Source organism: Rhamphochromis longiceps, linkage group LG23 (genome assembly GCF_057381845.1).
Source record: "Rhamphochromis longiceps isolate RC_006_pf linkage group LG23, R_longiceps_female_GT1.1, whole genome shotgun sequence".
In the NCBI taxonomy this organism is placed as follows: domain Eukaryota; kingdom Metazoa; phylum Chordata; class Actinopteri; order Cichliformes; family Cichlidae; genus Rhamphochromis; species Rhamphochromis longiceps.
Genome location: NC_140578.1, coordinates 21,357,645 through 21,381,034, shown reverse-complemented (window position 1 = coordinate 21,381,034; position 23,390 = coordinate 21,357,645).

Genomic DNA, 23,390 nt, shown 5'->3' with positions numbered 1-23,390 from the left:
CTTGGCAAGGTAATACTGGCCTGTAATACTCTGTTAGTTTGTTCATAACAGCAACCAAGAAAAGGGCAGAGGAAAAAAAGACAGGTGGTGGTCCTGCACCCCCTCGTCAACAAGTTGGTTAAGTAAATAATACCCTCACGGGAATATCGATATCTCTCTATGAGCACACTGTCGCGCTGAGCTAAAGGATCCTGTCTGTCCCGCAATATACGCTGGATTCTGAGGACTCTCCTTATCAATCTTGCACCTTCCGCAATGGGTTGGTCGCGTAAACGGACAGGACATGGCTGCGACAGACTTCCCAAATCCACCTTCGCTTTTATAGCCGTGGTCTCTCATCTTGATTACACGAAGTAATTTACAATTGCTACTCTGAAATATGAATTACATCTGTAATAATCACATACATGTAATAGAATGTTAATAGTTCATTTCCCTTTTTTTAGGAAATGACCTGTATGTATCTGTGTGACATCAATAAAAGTTCTTTATAAAAGTTCAATAAAAGTTCATGAACTCATTAATGTTTGAGGCATGCAAACATTACATTGGCGACGAGAGTAAAGGTTACAACCAAAGCAAGACGAAGAAAGTTGCCCTACCCGGAGCTTAAGAGACAAGAACATGGCTGCACACGCTACTCCACTTCCACCCTTCGACACGGAGACCGACCTCGGTTCCGACGGACCTCGCTGGACGAAATGGCTTCAGAGGTTTGAAAACTACACCACCGCAATGAATATTACTGGAGATGCAAGATTAAGAGCATTATTGCTCTATTATTGATCTATTAAATCACGGGCGTGCATGTGAGTTGTCTGAATTGCAAGCTACAGGGATGGAAGCTGACAAGACAGCTGCAGTTAATAAAGTACAGCACAAAACAGGACGTGATACCGTGGCTAGAAACAAATGGACACCCTCATGGCAGCCGAATAACCGCTGTCGAAACTGTGGAGGCAGATATCCTCATGAGCAAGGCTGCCCAGCCAAAGACAAAATCTGTAATTCTTGTGGCAAATACAATCATTTTGCAAAGTAATGTCGCTCAAAGAGAAAAGAGACACATTGTGGAAAGAAGTATAAGAAAAATCTGCCACCGCAAACTGTTCATCAAGTAACAGATAGCGCTGCACATGTGGAGACAGGGCACACATCCAGCAGTGATGACGCCTATGTATATGTGGTGAACACAGCTAAACATCCTAAACTCCCACATACTGAAATCAGAGTAATGGGCACCCAGATACCGGTGCTAATCGATTCTGGGGCCACTGCTAACTGCTTAACTGAAGCTACCTACAACAAACTGACACCACGTCCTACTTTGACTTCTACAGACATCAAGATTTACCCATACCACTCATCTACGTCTCGCCCTGTGTGTGGTGCATTCAGGTGCAGTGTGGAAAAACAAGACAAAACAGTTAGGTGTTCCTTCTTTGTCATTAAAGGAGGAGGTTTCAATATTTTGAGTTTTGAAACCTCAAAAGCCTTGGGACTCCTCCATATTGTGACTGCGGTCTCTTCTCAGTCTCAACGTTCTGTTGCAGACAAGCTAGTAGAACAACACCCAGAACTTTTCCAGGGAATTGGAAAACTCAAAGATTTTCAAGTGAAACTGCACATAAACACAGATGTAAAATCAACCTGTCAACCACACAGACGTGTTCCTTTTCATTTACGTCAAAAAGTGGAGGATGAACTTCAGAAATTAGAAGCTGATGACATTATTGAAAAGGTTACAGGACCAACACCGTGGGTTTCACCCATTGTAACACTGCCAAAACCAAAGAATCCGAATGACGTACAGATATGTGTGGACATGAGACAAGCAAACACTGCAATCGAACGAGAACGACACGTCACGCCCACGATTGATGATGTAATCCATGAGCTGAATGGAGCTACGGTGTTCTCAAAACTTGATCTCAGGGCAGGATACCACCAACTTGAATTACACCCTGACAGCCGCTACATTACGACGTTCACTACTCATCTGGGACTTCGGCGCTATAAAAGACTGAGCTTTGGAGTCTCTTCTGCAGCTGAAGTGTTCCAAAATGCTATTTATCAGACACTGCAAGGACTGAACGGAGTCAAAAATCTCAGTGATGACATTATAGTCTTTGGCAGGGACCAGGCTGATCATGACAGCAATCTTACAGCTCTTTTTAAGCGACTATCAGAGTCAGGTCTTACTCTGAATCGAGAGAAGTGTGAATTTAATAAAACGAAACTTGAGTTTTTTGGTTTCATCTTCTCTGCAGGTGGCGTTTCAGCAGATCCTAAAAAGGTTGCAGCAGTTCAAAACGCTCCCAACCCAAAAACACCTGCTGACATCAAAAGTCTCCTTGGCATGGCCAATTACTGCTCAAGGTTCATCAGAGACTTCTCATCGATCTCTGAGCCACTGCGCAGGCTCACGCACAAGGACACCCCTTGGACATGGGGTCAAGACCAAGAAACTGCGTTGCAGGCACTCAAGGTCAGTCTCACAAGTGACACGACGATGTCCTACTTCTATCCCAGCAGACAGACTGAACTGATAGTTGATGCTAGTCCAGTAGGACTGGGTGCCATTCTCTGTCAAAAAGATGAAAAGGGGATGAAGCACATTATTGCATATGCAAGCAGAGCACTGAGTGATGTGGAAACGAGATACTCGCAGACTGAGAAAGAAGCACTCGCCATTGTGTGGAATTGCGAACATTTCCATTTGTATGTTTATGGACATCCATTCACACTGGTGACCGATCACAAGGCACTCGAAATCATCTGGAATAACCCAAGATCAAAACCACCTGCCAGAATAGAAAGATGGGGACTGAGACTTCAGCCATATAACTTCAGAGTGGAATACAGAAAAGATAATCCAGCTGACTTTATGTCACGTCATCCAGTGCCAACACAGGAGAATGAAAGTGCTCGTGCATGTAAGGTTGCAGAAGAGTATGTCAATTTCTTCTCTTATCACTCCACCCCAAAAGCCATGACACTTCGCGAGATAAAAACAGAGACTCTGAAAGACCAGGTTCTGCAGGAAGTCATTGGTCACATCAGGAACAACACGTGGCATCTAACAGATAAATCCCAGCATGCTGACATTTTGAAATCATTCAAACATGTTCAAAGTGAACTAACAGTAGCCGACTCATCTGACTTCATTCTCAGAGACACGAGGATAGTCATTCCAACTGTCCTACAAGAAAGAGCAATACAGCTGGCACACGAAGGGCACCAGGATACCGTCAAGACCAAAGTGTTGCTACGTACCAAAGTATGGTTCCCAGAGATCGATCGGAAAGCAGAATCTGCAGTTCAAAACTGTCTGCCATGCCAAGCTAGCACACCTGTCACACACACTGACCCTCTGCAGATGTCACCATTACCGGAAACGCCCTGGCACAGTGTCAGTGCAGACTTTTATGGACCACTCCCTATGGGGGAATACCTGCTCGTTATCACAGACGAGTATTCTCGCTATCCAGTCGTTGAAAGTGTACGCTCAACATCAGCATCTTCTGTTATCCCAGTAATTGACAAAGTGTTCTACATGTTTGGGATCCCAAGGACAGTAAAAACTGACAATGGTCCTCCTTTTAACAGTGAGGCTTTTTCACAGTTTGCAGACTACCTAGGATTCCATCATCGCAAAATCACACCTTGTTGGCCTCAGGCGAATGCCATTGCTGAGAGATTCATGAGAACCCTAGGTAAAGCACTGAGAGTTGCCGAGACGCAGGGCACACCATGGAAACAGCAACTAAACATCTTTCTTCGTGAGTACAGATCTACACCTCATAGCACAACAGCGAGCTCACCAGCTGAAATACTGTTTCAACGCCAGCTATACACCAAGCTCCCTTTCGTTAACACCACTCCACGGAAGTGTTCAGATGCTGAAGTGAGAGCAAGGGATGATAGTGCAAAGATCAAGATGAAGGTGTTCGCAGATGCAACTCGTCGTGCCAAACCACACACACTAAGTCTGGGTGACACAGTGCTGCATCGCCAACCCAAGCACAACAAATTATCCACACCATACAATGCAAAACCCTACAAAGTGACTAAGGTTAAGGGTTCTGAAATTACAGCTACACGGGATGGACACTCAATTGTCAGGAATGCCTCATTCTTCAAGAAAATCAGACATGGACTTGAAGATGCCCCACCTGGACGGCATGTCGACCCCGCCTTAACAGACAAGCCCAGATACCCAGTCAGATCAAACAGACGCGCACCTATGCATTTGTCTGATTACATCAGATCTAAGACTTGAATATCTGAGTGACCAGTTAAAGGTTATGCTGCGTGTAACATGTTTGTTGTTCCTGAATCTAACACTGTAACCAGTATTATAGTGTTGAATGTTGATAGTGTTTAGTCACAGATCTGCGCAAACGCAGTGCTGTTTAAGTGATGTTTAGGTGTGGAGAAACTCAAGTAATAAGAACGTTCAGTAATTTACAGAGGTGTGGACTCGAGTCACATGACTTGGACTCGAGTCAGACTCGAGTCATTAATTTTATGACTTTAGACTTGACTTGAAAAAATGTTCTAAGACTTGTGACTTGACTTGGACTTTTACACCAATGACTTGGGACTTGAATTGGACTTGAACCGGTTTACTTGAAAAGACTTGATATTTCACCCCAAATATAAAATTTAACACGCATATTATATAGAGATTGAAAATGTGACGTCATTCACGGGTAGAACCGCAAAGGATTCTGGGAACTCGTGGCAAGAAGTACTAGCGCACGCAGGCTTTCAATTAAAATCAGTCACACAGCGATAAAAAGAAACACAAAAATGTCAAGAAGCTGTTGTATTATTAACTGCAATAGCCGGTCGCATGACAGCCACGGGAAGCCGACGGGTAAAGAGATCGGTTGTTATCGGATTACGACGTTTAAGAGAAATTGTTCGAGCCATGTTTCCGAAGTGACAAACAGGCGACGGATGGCCTGGATTGCAGCCATTCAAAGATCAAATATAACGTCCCAGAACACTCCAGCTCACAGGTTAGTCTGCTCCAAGCATTTCCACAAAGGTCAGTCTGCTGTTGTAGTTAATACGTCATTTTCATAACATAATTAGTGATATAGGTTACAAGCAAGTCTGGCGCTGAACAGAAATTGTCGCGCTATGCTCCTTTGTTTATTGTGCATAAATAGTGAATTGTCCTGACACAATATTGCGTTTCGCTTCTGTTATTATGGTACATTGACAAAAACATATACTTTTATTCACAGGATAAAACAGGTTTTTTGTATCACTAATTGCCCAGTACGATTACAGCATACAATATTGTTGTCACTGCTACATTTCTGTGATGGGTACCAGAAATTATTTCCACTACTAATTAATTACCATTGAGCTCAAAGGTCCTATTAATAAACGGTTAACGAATGTGTATTTATGACGACGATTTGTGAGACTGGTAAACTTATGATACGTACGATGGTCTTTAGTTTTACACGGTGCGTTTCAAGGTCCTGTACCCATCCGGCGGTAAACTGTACCTGGGCTTGTTGCAGTGACCGGAAGTTACTAAACTTCATGAGTGTATGCACTCACTCCAAGAACCGTATAATTATAAATATGCATATAAATATGCTACGATGAGATAGCTGACTTCATCTAACTAGCAAATGTTTTCCAGGCTACGTTGGTGATGCAGTTTTTTTTTTAATGTGTATGATATTTTTGTCATGCGATTTTAAAGCCGGTCCTACAACCGCATCCAAGAATAACATGCAGCTTATCTCAGAACTGTCAGTGAAAATTATTCTTGGAGCTAGGTTTAATTGAGCTGCATTCTAAAGAGGTGCAATTTCACAATTTGTGTATATTTTCTAAGTTCACTATTTTGTCATGTGTTGAGAAAAACACAGATTTAAAAATTACATGGTCTAATATTTACATTTAGCATAACTGCAACATGCTTTTTTTTGTTTTTTTTTAATGACTCGAAAGGACTTGAAATTCAAAATTTCAGACTTGTGACTTGACTCGGACTTTTACACCAGTGACTTGAGACTCGACTCTGACTTGCCTGACATTACTTGAGACTTGACTTGAGACTTGAGGATAAAGACTTGAGACTTACTTGAGACTTGCAAAACAATGACTTGGTCCCACCTCTGGTAATTTATTAGGTGTCGTTGTCATAGGTTCAGATTAATAATTCACCTCGCTGAATACCTAAGTTTGTTTAAAAAAAAAAAAAAGGAGGTGATTGTGATGTTTACAGAAGTTTTATTTTGAAAAGGTCGAACAGGAAATGGAAAATGAACAAGTTAGCGCTGCAGACTGTGTTATCGCTGCAAGCCTGAGAATTAAAGAATGGAACTGAGAATTACTGAAGGTGTGATCATTAATGTTTGAGGCATGCAAACATTACAATACCGTTCACGGTAATACCGGTGTAATTTTGGGCAACGATAGGAAAATGAAATATCGCGATAGAATATGGGTAAAACGCGCATGCGCAGTGCCTATGTTTACATACTGTTACACCCCTGTTACAATACGCACATGGCGGCGACGCAGAATGAGAATTTCAATTCAATTCAATTTTATTTATATAGCGCCAAATCACAACAAAAGTCGCCTCAAGGCGCTTCATAGATACAGAGAAAAACCCAACAATCATATGACCCCCTATGAGCAAGCACTTTGGCGACAGTGGGAAGGAAAAACTCCCTTTTAACAGGAAGAAACCTCCGGCAGAACCAGGCTCAGGGAGGGGCGGCCATCTGCTGCGACCGGTTGGGGTGAGAGAAGGAAGACAGGATAAAAGACATGCTGTGGAAGAGAGACAGAGGTTAATAACAGATATGATTCAATGCAGAGAGGTCTGTTAATACATAGTGAGTGAGAAAGGTGACTGGAAAGGAAAAACTCAATGCATCATGGGAATCCCCCGGCAGCCTACATCTATTGCAGCATAACTAAGGGAGGATTCAGGATCACCTGGTCCAGCCCTAACTATATGCTTTAGCAAAAAGGAAAGTTTTAAGCCTAATCTTGAAAGTAGAGATAGTGTCTGTCTCCCGAATCCAAACTGGAAGCTGGTTCCACAGAAGAGGGGCCTGAAAACTGAAGGCTCTGCCTCCCATTCTACTTTTAAATACTCTAGGAACAACAAGTAGGCCTGCAGAGCGAGAGCGAAGTGCTCCAATAGGGTGATATGGTACTACAAGGTCATTAAGATAAGATGGGGCCTGATTATTTAAGACCTTGTATGTGAGGAGCAGGATTTTGAATTCAATTCTGGATTTAACAGGAAGCCAATGAAGGGAAGCCAAAACAGGAGAAATATGCTCTCTCTTTCTAGTCCCTGTCAGGACTCTTGCTGCAGCATTTTGGATTAGCTGAAGGCTTTTCAGTGAGTTTTTAGGACATCCTGATAAAGAGAAGAGCGAAAGTGGATCGTTAAATGAAACAGATGAACCAGAATTGGTTTGTAAAAATGCTGCAACTTCAGTGGTGCGGAACTGGTTTAGCTTTCGTCCGTCAGATACACAACAAAGCACTATTTTTGGTAGAGCATGCTAGCGGGTCGTCGTTATTACCGTGTTGTTTGGAAAATACGGCACACTTAAAATCAATCCTTTGATTTTTCTGAAAATCGACAGTGCCCCTTATAATCCCGTGTGCCTTATGTATGAATTCTGGTTGTGTTTACTGACCTCGAAACGATTTTATGTGGTACACGGCGCTCGAAAATCTGTCAAATGTTTTAATACGACTTGGCTAAGCTATGACCCGCACCACTTGATGGACTGTCGGAGCATTACGGCTATCGTAGGCAGGAGCCTCGCGGAGTGATACGTACTGTGCTTCAACATAATATTACCGTATTGTGTGTGTATAACCTCTTTTTAAGTTTTGTGGATATTATACATGGCTATGCTGAGGATATGTTGGCCAATTTCCACTGGAAATGCCTTTTGGTTAAACTGTCAGCAAGGAATTTGCACTGTCACATTTTTATATAACTTTAATGCACAAAAAAAAAACAGCTGCTTGTTTAAGTGAAAATACATTGATGGGGTTTTCTGCACTAATAAAGTTGTGGAGTTGTAAAGTGTTTTGTCTAGTGTCAATTATATCGTCAGTTATATTGTTATCGCAAATTTTCAAATGTATATCATTTATCACATTTTTCAAATGTGATAAATATTTTTGGTCATATCGCCCGGCTCAACTGGGCAGTGCATTTATCACGACATGTAATGTGTTTTCTGGATACACTGTGCTTTTTCAGTGTTCAAAGATTGATGGCTCCGTGTCAGAGCACTGGCTATGAATTTCAGATGGATCAGGCCTTAACTTAACCTCTTACTTTTGCAGCAAAACAGCAAAAGTAAGAGGGAATTCATGACGATGTTTGTTAAATGTGAAGCGTAGTTTCAGAGGTTTTTTTTTTGTTTTTTTTTAGACGCCCCATTAAAAAATTTTGTCGCACTCTAGAGTCCTGCAACTAGGTCCAAGGTGGTGGAGCATGAGGATAACATAGCATTCATAACTTCATCAGCCGAGGGGGGAGTACGACACTTGGGGTCCATCATATCAAAGACAGTAGTGAAATTAGCCACAATCTCAGAGTTGATTACACGTACAGGGCAACAGAGATCAGCAGTGTTCATGTGTGTTACACCTAAGGCAGCAATAAACGTAACCAGATGATGATCAGAGATGCCAACATTGTCAATGTCCTTAATGTCCTTGAAGCTAGAGAATGTAGAAAAAGGCAGTCGCTGAAGTTTACGTTTATTTTTAAAAACCGTTGCTATGCCTCCACCCTTCCCTGAAAGTCTCGGTTAGCTGAAAAAAACACAGTCAGGGGAAGGAGTTCAGAGAAGTAGAAAAGCTAACTGGGGCAAATCCAAGTTTCGGTCAGGAACAAAACATCCAGGTGCAGGGTGAGAAAAAGATCATTTAGGATGAAGGTTTTATTCACCAGTGATCTTGTGTTAAGCAACGCCATAACGCTCTTAGTCACCTTGTCCCTGACAGAGGCGCGTCTCAGCTTGCCTGTGTTGAGCGCAAGTCCCAAAGGTCCCAATCCAGGTCCGAAGCGATGAGCACACCACTGGAAAGGCCAGATAAAATTGAAGTCCAACAGGGCAGATCCAGCGATGGCTGAGCAGTTTGAAGGATGGCCGGCCGTGGGAAGTGAATGGAAATTGCAGAAAGTCCAGGAAGGGAGAGGAGTTAGCTGCAGCATGTGCCTTAAGTAAGGCTTTAAGGTTAACCCGAAGTCCACTCCGCTTACCGTGCCTCCTGGAGTGCCTCTTGAACAGGGAAGGTGGAGGCAGGCAGAAAGTTCTAGTAGACAGGCAGGTACGCGGCAGCGTAGCGTCTCCTAGGTCCCAATGTAGCTCCGGCTCATGGAAGAGAGGTGGCCGGAGATTTAATAGAGTTAGCCGATCATATGTGATTAAAGCATTGTTCTCAGAGAGGCACAAAGCCAAGACGAGAATAAGAAGCGCACAACAGTCGAAATAAAAAGTATGAAAATGGAGACGAGGGTAAGAAGAGGTAGCAGGAAAACAACCTGCCGAGCAGACTGGCGCTATCTTGGTTTACTCTTCTTCCACAGACTATGAGCTAATACTGGGTATAAGCAGGAGCTGAACACATGTGAACGATTCAAGTCTGGAGGTTTACAGTTTTTGTTTTTCATTTTATGATCTTAGTCTGAAATGTTTTTGAATGTTTCCTTCTCCAAAGCTCCTTTTATTTAAATATCGAACTGTCATCATACACAGTTAATGTTTTGAAAATTAGATAGACAAAATATTCCAATACGTGAGAGCTTAATCAATCCAAAAAATATTTCGTTCCAGCCCTGGTAAGAATTTTAACTGAAGAAAACCATGAGGAGAAACTGAGTGAGTGTGTCAGAATGAATTGTCCGATGGAGGACATTTTCATCTATGAAGGTTTTAAATGTGTAATATTGTTCTGGTACAGTCAATGAACTAAACCAGAGAGGAAGAAAACAGACTTTACCATGAAGGTCCTCAGTGTGGATCAGTATAATATCAGCCTGCTGCTGATGTTTGCAGTTTAGTCTCAGCATAACATTCGCATCATATTTACCTCAGACAAACTGAAACATGGTGACTGACCTCAGAGTTTTAAGTCCACATCCTGGACTCTACAGAAAACCACACAGCTGCTTCAGTCCTGAATCCTGCAGCTTGCTGTTAGTTGGGAAAAAACTGTCACTACTCAAGTCTAGATGCTTCAGGGAGGAGTTGGTATTCAGAGCTGGGATCAGAGAGCTGACCTCTGATGAACCACAACTCCTCGATCTGTATAAAGAATGAAAGATGTAAGTTTATTAGACAAAGTTTGTGCCTGAAATCATTCAGTGTTTCATAATCTGTTAAGAGCTAAAAAAAAAAAAAAAGGTTCAGAATGTATTTGTCACATCTGCTATGGCAGGTGGCATGGAGTAGAGAGAGTGTGGACCCAAATACAGACAACGGAGATGGAATGGAACATTAACAGAAAGCGTGTTAATGCATGCTCAATCATCCAGGTAATCTCCAAAGGTTGATTCTGTTCATCTGGACGTAGCGTTTTCAGTGGGAGAAACATTTTGTCACTCATCCAAGTGACCTCTTCAGTCTCAGGCTGAAGAAGTCAGCCTGTCACGTTTTACCCTCTTAAAAAAGAGGGTAAAACGTGAGCAGAAGTTAAACAGCAGAAATAAATATACAAATAGATAAAAAATAAATAATAAATAAAAATGTTTAAAAAAAACCAAAGTGACACTGGCTTTAAAAGCACAAAAACACTCTGCTGTCTATCTAAATGTGGGTTTTAGTACTGACTTTAGAGACAATTAAAAAAAAAAAAAAAACATTCGCCCAAACAAAGTCACAGATAAACAGTTAAAAATATAAACTCAAGAACTGAAGAAAAATCGTCCTGATTTTAAACATCCGCATCAAGATAAACTTGCAGATTTACGAGTCAAAATGTGTCAAAAAGTCTGTATCCTTACCTGAGAGTTTCAATTTACAGTTCGTGATTGGTCTGTGGGCTACTTGCTGTCTGTGTCAGCTGGCCTTGTAGGAGAGTCTGATTGGTCTGAAGTGAAAGACCCAGGAGGAAGCGGAGGAACAAGTCCAGGTGTCCATTTGGACTCTGTAAGGCCTTGTTCACAGCACTCTGGTAGAAGAGTATCTCTGTAGATTCTCTTGTTTCAGACTCCTGGGAGGTTGTTTGTTTCTCTTCCAGCAGATTGACTCCAGAGTTGATGAAGGTCAGATAGACATGAAGAGCAGCCAGAAACTCCTGAACACTCAGATGGATGAAGCAGAACACCATGTCCTGGTACAGTCCTCTCTCCTCTTTAAAGATCTGTGTGAACACTCCTGAGTACACTGAGGCTGCTGTGATATCGATGCCACACTCTGTCAGGTCCGATTCATAGAAGATCAGGTTTCCTTTCTGCAGCTGATCAAAAGCCAGTTTTCCCAGAGACTCAACCATCTTCCTGCTCTCTGGACTCCAGTGTCGATCTGTCTCAGCTCCTCCATCATATTTGACCTTCTTCACTTTGGCCTGAACCACCAAGAAGTGGATGTACATCTTAGTTAGGTTCTTGGGCAGCTCTCCTCCCTCTCTGGTTTTCAGCATATCCACCAGAACTGTAGCAGTGATCCAGCAGAAGACTGGGATGCGGCACATGATGTGGAGGCTTCGCGATGTCTTGATGTGCGAGATAATCCTGCTGCTCTGCTTCTTATCTCTGAATCTCTTCTTGAAGTACTCCTCCTTCTGTGGGTCACTGAACCCTCTGACCTCTGTCACCATGTCGACACAGTAAGGAGGGATCTGATTGGCTGCTGCAGGTCGTGTGGTTATCCAGAGGTGCGCAGAGGGAAGCAGGTTGCCCTTGATGAGGTTTGTCAGCAGCACATTCACTGAGCTGGACTCTCTAGGGTCAGTCAGTATCTTAGTGTTCTTGAAGTCCAGAGGAATTCGATACTCATCCAGACCATCAAAGAATCAAATCAAATCACTTTTATTGTCACATCACATGTGCAGGTACATTGGTACAGTACATGTGAGTGAAATTCTTGTGTGCAAGCTTCACAAGCAACAGAGTTGTGCAAAATACAATAACGTAAACAAGCAAAATACAAGAATGGCTACATCTGAAACTAATAAATATATGTACAATATATAATAGTATATGCATTTCTGGATGTGTATACTAAATATTTTTCTACGTGTGTGTGTGTGTGTGTGTGTGTGTGTATAGACATATTTTACAAATTAAATAGAGTAAACAATAAATAAAATCTATAAAAATATACAGAGTTGAGACATGTGCAAAACAGTGGCATTACTGTACGGTATGGAGTGCATAATGTTAAAGTTCCAGTAGTGAAGCTGAGGTGTCTATGACGTGTTCAGCAGTCTGATGGCCTGATGGAAAAAGCTGTCTCTCAGTCTGCTGGTACGGGACCGGATGCTGCAGAACCTCTTTCCTGATGGAAGTAGTCTGAACAGTTTATGGCTGGGGTGACTGGAGTCCTTGATGATCCTCCCCGCTTTCCTCAGGCACCGCTTCCTGTAGATGTCTTGGAGGGAGGGAAGCTCACCTCCAATTATCCGTTCAGAGCACCGCACTACTCGCTGGAGAGCTTTGCAGTTGTAGGCGGTGCTGTTGCCATACCAGGTGGTGATGCATCCAGTGAGGATGCTCTCAATGGCACAGTGATAGAAGGTCCTGAGGATGCGGGGGCTCATGCCGAATCTTTTCAGTCTCCTGAGAAAGAAGAGGCGCTGCTGCGCCTTCTTCACTGTTTTGTTTATGTGTACTGACCACGTAAGATCCTCAGCCAGATGTAAACCAAGGAACCGGAAGCTGCTCACTCTCTCCACAGCAGCGCCGTTGATGGTGATGGGGGTGTGTACTTCTCTGCACCTCCGGAAGTCCACTATCAACTCCTTTGTCTTTGCGACGTTGAGGGTGAGATGGTTGTCTTGACACCAGTGGGTCAGGGCGCTGACCTCCTCCCTGTAGGCCATCTCATCACCATTGGTGATAAGACCCATCACTGTAGTGTCGTCCGCAAACTTCACAACGATGTTGGAGTTGTCAGTGGCTGTGCAGTCGTAGGTGTAGAGTGAGTACAGGAGAGGGCTCAGTACACACCCCTGTGGAGCACCAGTGTTCAGTGTGATGGGGGATGAGGTGATGCTGCCCAGTCTGACCACTTGGCATCTGTCAGACAGGAAGCTAAGCATCCAGCCACAGAGGGAGCTGCTCAGTCCTAGATCCTGCAGTTTCCTGTCCAGCTTCGAGGGAACGATGGTATTGAATGCTGAGCTGTAATCTACAAACAGCATTCTCACATACGTGTCTCTCTTCTCCAGGTGTGACAGGGCAGTGTGTAGTGTCAGGGCTATGGCATCATCAGTGGACCTGTTGTGGCGGTATGCGAACTGTAGAGGGTCCAGTGAGTCGGGTAGTGCAGAGCAGATGAAGTCCCTGACCAGCTTCTCGAAGCATTTGCTTACGATGGGGGTCAGGGCTACAGGTCGCCAGTCGTTCAGTGAGGAGATGGTGGAGGATTTGGGTACAGGGACGACGGTGGCCATTTTGAAGCAGGCTGGGACTACAGACAGAGAGAGGGAAAGGTTGAAGATGTGTGTGAACACTCCAGCCAGCTGATTCGCGCATGACTTGAAGACGCGGCCGGGAATCCCGTCCGGACCAGTAGCTTTGCGTGCGTTCACCTTCCTGAAGCACTTCCGCACATCCTCCTCAGACACAGTGTGCGCACTGACGTCATCCGCGGTGCGCACACTGTCCGGTCTCATGGTGTTCGCTGTGTCAAATCTAGCGTAGAATACTTTTAGATCCTCACACAGAGAGGCCGTGGTCTGCGGTGTGCTGGTTTTCCCTCTAAAGTCTGCGATCGTGTTTAGTCCCTGCCACATACTCCGAGGGTTGTCAAACTGTTGCTCCACCCTGTCCCTGTACTCACGTTTGGCTGCTTTGATCGTCTTCCGGAGTTGGTAATGTGCGTGTTTGTAGTCCGATGTGTTCGCGGAGGCAAAGGCGGTGCTCCGTGCCGCCAGTGCCGCGCGAACATCTCCGGTAATCCAGGGTTTTTGATTTGGGAAGGATTTAACTGTTCTGGATGGGACGACATCTTCCACGCATTTCCTGATAAATCCGCAGACTGAGTCTGTGTACTCATCAATGTCCCTAGCAGCCACGTGAAACATTTCCCAGTCTGCGTGATCAAAACAGTCCCGCAGCGCAGACTCCGATTGGTCCGTCCAACGGTGCACCGCCCTCCGGGTTGGAGCTTCCTGTTTCAGCTTCTGCCTGTAGGCGGGCAGGAGCAGGAGCAGGATGGAGCGGTGATCTGATTGGCCGAATGGGGCGCGGGGGAGGGCTTTGTACGCATCCTGGAAAGAGGTGTAGCAGTGGTCAAGTAGCCGGTCTCCACGAGTGTTGAAATGGATGTGTTGGTGGAGTTTTGGTGAGACTTTCTTCAGGTTTCCCTTATTAAAGTCCCCGGTCGTGATAAACGCTGCCTCTGGGTGTGCGGTTTCCTCACTGCTGATCGCGCTGTACAGTTCCCTGAGTGCACGGTCAGTGTCGGCTTGTGGGGGAATGTAAACAGCCAGAATAATCACTGCTGTAAATTCCCTCGGTAGCCAGAATGGCCGGCACTTAATCATCAGGTACTCCAGGTCCGGTGAGCAGAAGGATTTGACCGGGTGCACGTTCGCATAATCACACCAGCTGTTGTTGATCATGAAACATACACCACCGCCTCTGCTTTTCCCAGTAAGATCCTGTGACCTGTCCGCGCGGTGCACAGAGAACCCCGGTAGTTGTATTGCGGAGTCCGGTACCTTGTCCGATAGCCAGGTTTCTGTGAGGCAGATCACGCAGCAGTCCCACATCTCTCGCTGGAATGAGATCCGTGCCCGAAGCTCGCACAGCTTGTTCTCCAGAGACTGCACATTAGCCAGTAATAAACTGGGTAGCGGTGGTCTGTTAGTGCGCCGTCTCAGTCGAACCAGAACGCCAGATCTTCTCCCTCTGCGTCGGCGTTTGCGGCCTCCAGGGCCAGAGAACAAAGGTGTCTCAGGTGAGATGAATGGGGGTCTGCAAACGGAGCGTCCGTGTTGCAAAACTTGAACTCCAGAAAGTTATAAGAAAGTCCGTCTTTTATGTCCAGTAAGGTTTGTCGGTCGTACACAAGGAGACATGTGCTACTCGCGAAAAAATGAAGGAAAAGTAAAATTAAACACAGAAAAAAGCTGTTGCTTAGGGGAGCTCACGACGAGGCTGCCATACTCGGCGCCATCTTCATCTTCATCAAAGATGAACACAACCTGGAAGTCTTCAAAGCTGCAGATTCCTGCTTCTTTGGTATCAGTAAAAAAGTGATGAACAAGTTCCACCAAGCTGAACTTTTGCTTTTTCGGAAGATTCAACTCTCTGAAAGTGAATGAAAATATGAACTGGAGGTCCTGGTTGGCTTTGTCTTCAGCCCAGTCAAGAGTGTATTTCTGTGTTGAGACTGTTTTCCCAATGCCAGCCACTCCCTTTGTCAGCACTGTTCTGATTGGTTCATCTCTTCCAGGTGGAATTTTAAAAATGTCTTTTTGACTGATTTGATTGACTGGTCTGTCTGGTTTCCTGGATGCTTTTTCAATCTGTCTGACCTCATGTTCATCATTGACCTCTGCAGTCCCTCCCTCTGTGATGTACAGCTCTGTGTAGATCTGATTCAGAAGGGTTGGGTTTCCTGCTTTAGCGATCCCCTCAAACATGCACTGGAACTTCTTCTTCAGCTTAGATTTTAGTTCCTGCTGACACACCTCAGGAACCCCCGACTGACATGATCGCTGCAGCACCGGGCAAACCTCCATCGGCCCCACTTCTGCTAAACAGGTGAAAATAGGTTTAAAAGCGACAGCAATTAGTGCTGCTGAATCTTGGATCTTTATTTATTTTTTTGCTGTTTTACTTGATGTGGGCTGCCACAAACGATTATTTTGATAGTCGACTAGTCACCGATTATTTTTTGCGATTAGTCAACTAATCAGATCATGCGTCCATTGGACATAAAACGTACAGCTTATTGCATCAGCATGTGTCTGCTCTTATATAATTATCATTAGCTTACAGCTTTAAGTGTTTAATGTATGTGCTAACTAAAAATAAAGACAAGATGATAGTTTATTAAACTTTTAATGACATTTGCAGATTGTCTCGGGGGAGTTTAATAAACTCGTCCGTCTGTTCTTTCTGTGTAAAATATAACAGGACACTGGAGTAAATTCTCGACCATTTCACGCTTCTGTTTAATCAGTTCTGTTTGACATTTATTCAGCTGTGTAAAAACTCTAACTTTAATCTCAGCCAAACCAATTTATTGAGGAACAAATAAAACACTGAAAAAAGCCAAACATTAACAATGCGAAAGAACACAAAGGGGTTTGAAAATGATGTGCCGGGAGTTCACTGTTCTCGCCAGCTCTAGTGAACCTTGAACCCTCTAGCTATTGAGCGGGTGGGTAACAGACATCTCCGAACACGTCAGAGCCCTTTTGCAAATATGTGATGTCTTGATAAACCGAGCAGAAATTTGTAAGTAGCTGCCGCCATTGTTGAAAACTGGAATTGGCAGGGCCACGCTATGAATTGTGGGATAGGTTGGGCCACGAAGTATACACCCGACCCATCCTTCAAATCTGGGGAAATGAAGGACGCATTTTTCGGCCACGTTTGGGGGAATCTTCGAATTTGGACAGGCTTCGCTGCGTCGCTGTTATGTAATTGGCCTACAAATGCTGCCTCTGAAGGATGCAGCCGCTAAATTTGGACACAGCTATGAAATCGGACACTGCTTCTTCTTCGGGGTTTAATGGCAGCTGGCATCCTTGTACATGCAGTGCTGCCATCTTCAGTTTCAGTCTGTTATTACACTCTTAAATCCTACTTATTCCTGCGTTTTTCGGGATCTTACAAAGCTTCAAACGAAGCATCAACTATTAAATTTGTCGTTGACGATTTTAATAGTTGACGTAATCGTGACTAGTCGACTAATCGTGGCAGCCCTAGTGTAAACACAAAAAAATATTTTATTTCATATCTTGGAATATGCAGAAAATAGAACTAAACGTTAAACAAATTTCTTAAAGTCAAAGACTGTTTCATATAATTTAATTTTTCCTCAATGCCATGTGCATAAAATTAAAAGATTAAAACTAATAAAACATTTTTTAAAAGAGATTTTTTGATTTGATTCTATTTTATATTATCGATTTTACAGAAAAAAATGTATTCAGGTTGTGTATCATGTTTTTAAAAAGTAACTAAGTAATAAAGTAACTAATTACTTTTGAAAATAAGAAATCAGTAAAGTAATGGGAGTAATTGGAGAAGTAATCACCAATTACCATTTTCAAGTAACTTGACCAAGACTGGTTATAACTCAGTGGAAGGTTTTATGGAGAAATATTCAATTCAGTTTTATTTATAGAGCACCAAATCACAAAAACAGTCACCTCAAGGTGCTTTATGTTGTAAGGAAAAACCTCAACAATCATTTGAGCCCCTATAAGCAAGCGCTGTAATGACAGTGGAAGGAAAAACTTCCTTTTATCAGGAAGAAACCTCCAGCAGAACCAGGCTCAGGGAGGGGCAGCCATCTACTTTGACTGATTGCTTGAGAGAAGGAAGCCAGGATAAAAGACATGCTGTGGAAGAGGGTCAGAGATTTATTATAGCTGCAGATTAGCAGCTAAGTGGTGTATAAACAGGCAGAGAAGAAGAAACACCCAATGCATAATGGGAATCCCCCAGCAACCTACACCTGTTGCATCGTAACTAAGGGAAGTTTTAGGGTTACCCGATCCAGCTCTAACTATATGCTTTAGAAAAACGGAAAGTTTAAAGCCTAATGTTAAAAGTAGAGATAGTGCCTGTGGCGAGCGAATGTGAGTGTGATTGGTTGTCTCTATGTGTTAGCCCTGCGACAGACTGGCGACCTGGCCTGGGTGTACCCTGCCTCTCGCCCTAAGACAGCTGGGATAGGCTCCAGCGCCCGCCGCGACCCTGAAAAGGATAAGCACAAGCGAATGGATGGATGGATGGATGGTTAATAAATATTGATTTGCTTTGATAATATTACAAAAATAGCATAATACACAATATAGTGTTCAAATATTTAATAACTTTAGAATATCGTTTCACTTAATAAAAAATTGATACATTTCTAAAAACTCTGGTTTAAAATTTAAAAGCCATTTGAAAGCACAAAGAGTGAACGTCTGAATGTATTATGAGATCCTAAAGCATGACCTGTTTGGATATTTCTGATCCCAAACAGGTTAGATGCTTTTCTATTTTTTTTTAGAATCTGCTATAAACCATCCTTACATCTCATCTAAAGGTCAGTTGTCCTCAGTTTTAACTGGATCTGCTCCTGAAGCATTAATATGAGGTAAGTGCTGTTATAGCCAGTGAACTAAAGCCAGAGATTTTTAAACCAACCAGCCATTCATTCATTAGAGCTCTGACATACTAGAGAGCTAAACTGAGGCTACAGAGATATCACATGGAAAGAATCGGAGTTCTGATTGGTCAGCTCAGAGTTTGTGTGTTTCTGCCTTATCCACGTCTCTTCAGACAAACTCATGGAATCTTACCTTCTGATTCTGATGAAAGTAATGAAGCCTTATGGGCTGAGGGCCTTCCTGTTGGAGGAAAGTGCACCTGAAGTGATCATGAGGTGGACTGTTTAAAAATGAAAACCTGCATGGCTTCAAAGTAATGTAAATATAACATTTGTAATCAAAGATTATTTGAGGAGGAAAGACAGACAAAATTAAAACTTTTAATACATAAAATAAATTGTGAGAATGTTGTGTCTTCCTACCATACTGAGTCTTTGATGTTTATTTTTTTCTCTGACTTTAATCATACTGGAGAGCTACATTGAAGCTACAGCAATGTCACATGGAAAGAATCAGAGCTCTGATTGGTCAGCTCAGAGTTTGTGTGTTTCTGCCTTATCCACGACTCTTCAGACAAACTCATGGAATCTCTGAATGACCTTTTTTAATCTTCTTTAAAATCAACTCCGCCACCTCCATCACACGGCCAGTAGTATATGTTCCCACCATAAGATCCACTACTCTCCTTGTGTCTGCTTTCTCCAGGTAGCTCCTTTTAATGGTCATGAAATCACCTCCGGGTCCAATCCGCAGGTGCCAGTGAAAACGTTCCAGCTCCTTTTTACCTAAATCATCCAGTATGTCCAGCAACTGTCTTCGAACCGGCTTCTCCATCTTTAATCTGTAAAACAAGAGAGCATGTGAATCATGGTCTCATCACAACTTTTTTTGTTTACTTATTTAGTATATTTCACAGCAGATTTCATGTTCAATCTGTATTATTTATACTGGCACCAGTCTGATATCATGTTTCTAAACCTGCTCTGGTATCAGGAACATGGTACCAAGAAGGAATCGTCACAATAACAGTTACAATATAATTATCTGATGAAGGGATAGCTCTGGTCATTGGATATATTCTCATGTTCCCATTGATCCTAATGAGCTGGTTATCCACTATTAGAGCAGACAAACATAAGGATCAGCTGAGCTTAAAGCCACTCAGGGCTGCACGAACAGGCTAGAACGGTTTCACATAAGTTTCACATAAATCAAATGTCTCACTAAACAATTTGTCCTCGTCCATCTAGCAACACCTGAAAGTTCCTACCTTCACTGTGTTTGAAGCAAAGAACAAAGGAGACAACTGCTGGAGCAGCTGGAGTCCTACAGACACTCAAAACACCTCCTACAACATCCATTCTTTACACTCTGACTGCTGTGTTTGTGGAAACACAGTCATGGAGTCATGTACAGTTAGAGATGGTCATCTCACCTCTGAGCTTTGGTCTGGTGTAACCCAGTCATAGATTCGCAGAAACACACCGGTTACACTGGCTCTCAGGTTCCCCACACAGAGTGGTTTTAGAGGGAGGGGCTCCCTTCTCTTTGTCTCTCTGATCCATGCTGCTAAATCCACATCCACCTCAATTTGTGGGTTACAACAGAAAATGATACATTTCTTGTTCTCCCGTATTATAAGACGGGATTATTTCATCAAACAGAGGACATTTTGCCTGATAATTATTACCAGAATTCCAGGAATAGTTAGTTATTATTAAGGCTGTGTGATATGACCAAAATCTCATATATAAGAATTCTATCGTCCCGATAACGATATAAATCACAAAAATGTAACATTTTCTGTAAATTCTGTGAATCTCCGGCAGCTCGACTTGCGGGAAGTGTTTCCAGCTGCGCGCCATGTAGCTGGAGTCAAGTGTTTTAACCAATGCATGAAACTATACAGTTTTAGACATAAGTTGTAAAGGCCGCCGTTTTCTTTGTGAGTATTTATTACACGGCGTGCCGCGGGGAAAAGCCTGTTCTAACGTTTGAGTCTAAGGTTTATTTTTTAGCACCTGGCGGCTCTTTTTTAATTCTCATCCGTAAATAACCTGCTCTTTCACGTGATTCAGTTTATTTTGAAAAGTTTCAACAGGAGCTTGAGCTTTATTGTGAAAGGTTTATGTGGAACATAAACAAGCGGACATGCGATGCTGTTACCATCGTTGTTGCTAACCATAACACATTAAAACAGGCGCTTGTCCGTCTGTAGTGTGGTTATATAAAATATAAGAGAAAGAGAGAACTTTAAGAAATTAATATAGCCACTACAGTGACCATCAAAATGATGGAAAAATATTGCCGTAAACAGTTTATTTTGCAACACCACGAAACAAATGATAGCGTAAAATGAAACGATAGATGTTTTTATATCGTCATCCGATATATATCATTATATCTAACAGCCCTATAATAATAATAATAATAATAATAATAATAATAATAATAATAATGGATTGGATTTATATAGCGCTTTTCAAGGCACCCAAAGCGCTTTACAATGCCACTCTTCATTATTCTCTTCCTAGTTATTATAAGAAGTGTTTGTGGACTAAAAATCAATAAATAATAATAAAACGAAAATGCTTAGACAGTGCTAGCATGATGGACAGGTTTTTGACGGGACTGTCACACAAACGCAAAGCAGAAGATGAAGCATTGTCAAACCAACTTGCTTTTAAGCCAAATACTAGAAAATATGAAGAAGAATATCTTGCCTTTGGCTTCACCTGCACAACGGTTGTGCCAAGATAGGTATCTCCGACAGAATTTGTTTCCCCTGCGTTGGGAGCATACGCTGGGCTGTCCAAATCACGGACAAACAGTGGTTGCCAAACTTGTTTTGCTACACCCCCCCTTATTTTTACAAGAAAATCTTCGCCTCCGACCCCCACCCCCCTTCTCCTCAAAAGGGGGGTGGGGGTGGGGAACCTGCTTCCCTCTGCACGCCTCTGGATAACCACACGACCTGTGCACCTCGGAAACTCCCTGATATCTGGCAGGTTGTGATTTATTTCTGCTGGTTTTCCTGTTTGAAACACAAACACATCTCATTACTTTGTTGTTCTTCTTGGTGCGGCGTTTGAATATTTCAGCACCAAACTGATTTTTCTTCAAAGCTTGTTTCGACATGTTGAAGTCTTAAATGAAAGTGCAGACTGAGAGTGGATCACATGCTTTTTAAGTGCATCATGTGACATGTTCAGTATTGTCACACATGTCTAGATTGCCCCTGATATCATAACTGCTCAAACACTGATTATTATATTTGAAGAATTATTACTGATGGCAGCAAAGTTGATGCTGATTTGTCGCCACCTAGAGATCAAAACACAAACTGCATGATGTCGCTGCAACTCATAGTGAAAGGAAGTGTTTAAATGACTGAAACACATTCAGCTTTCACAGCCAGCCAATATCCTGTGACACTGAACATGTACAAACACAGGTCTTGAACTTTTCCACATTTTGTCACATTACAGCCACAAACATGAATCAATTTTATTGGAATTTCACGTGAAAGACCAACACAAAGTGGTGTACACGTGAGAAGTGGAACGAAAATCATACATGATTCCAAACATTTTTTACAAATAAATAACTAAAAAGTGGGGCATCACCAGGTCATGACTACAACCCCCGGGTTAAGCCTGTTGGATTTATATTTTATTATTGTTATTTGTATTGGGAAATATCTAACCATATATGCTTAGAGGTGTATAATCAGTTGTGTAGTGATAGGATATGTGATCCTTAGTGGTCTGCAACGACTTTGTTTTCTGGTGTTCTGGCATTCACACCCACATCCTGGGAGCATGGGAGAGGTTGTACCTTCTCTTATTGTTTTATGGTAGGATAAAATATCTATATCTGTTTTAGTCTAAGTGCCTTTTGTTTAGATGAACTGCTGGACTTCCAGACCAGCAGGTTTAGGGAAGTTGTTTATGGGGTCACATTCTGGGGTGCAGGTGTGTCACTAAGGTGCAGGAGAGGCATTCCTCCTCTGTCCCCTTCGGGTCACCTGTACTTCAGTTTTATTCCACATCCTATACATCCTCATTACTCACACTATCATAGCACATACATATAGGGCCTTGGGGGGTGGGCATGTTATATGGTATCCAGAGGACAGTCTGGGTATTTAACCTCAACTCTGGTGTCGGTGCCCGTCTCTCAATTTTAAATGCATGAAGATATTGAGGGTTCTCGGGAGGGACCATGCTGACACCGGCTGCTCTCTGGCAGGAAGAACCATGCCTCTTCTATGTTTTAAATACACTTTAGAACAGCATGCAGCAGCACCACATATGAGCGGGAAGAGGGAGACATGGGGTCTTCACACTCCCGTTCTCTGTTTATCATCGGGACGGAGGGGCTGGGAGGAAGAGTTGGCCGTCTGATGGGGGTCTGGTGGGGGGTCTCCCTGCTGCTCCGGGACCGGGGGTGGTCTGCTTGTCTCCACCCCAGGAAAAAGGCTAAAATCTCCTGGGTCTGGGTACCATCACCCCTCGGGGGTGGTGGTGCCTGGACCTGGGATATAGAGCATGTTTGGAGAGGGTGTGTACAGTGTCCATTTATGTTTGTTTCTACTTTGGGCGAGTGATGAGTATTTGTATGGGGATGGGGGGCCCTTGGACCTTGGGCCTCTGCGCCTGGGGCTTGGTGCACTGTGGCGTGGCTGGATGCCAGCAGAGCTCACAGGCACATCACCACAGCTCCCTCTGGCTTCTGCTCCGTGGCTTCTGGGTGACCCCTTGTCTTGGGCTCTCCTTAGCTCTTTCCAGGAGAGTGGCACGGTTGCACCTCTGATGGTACTTCTTGGGCTCTCACGCTCTGGGGGCCTCTGAAAG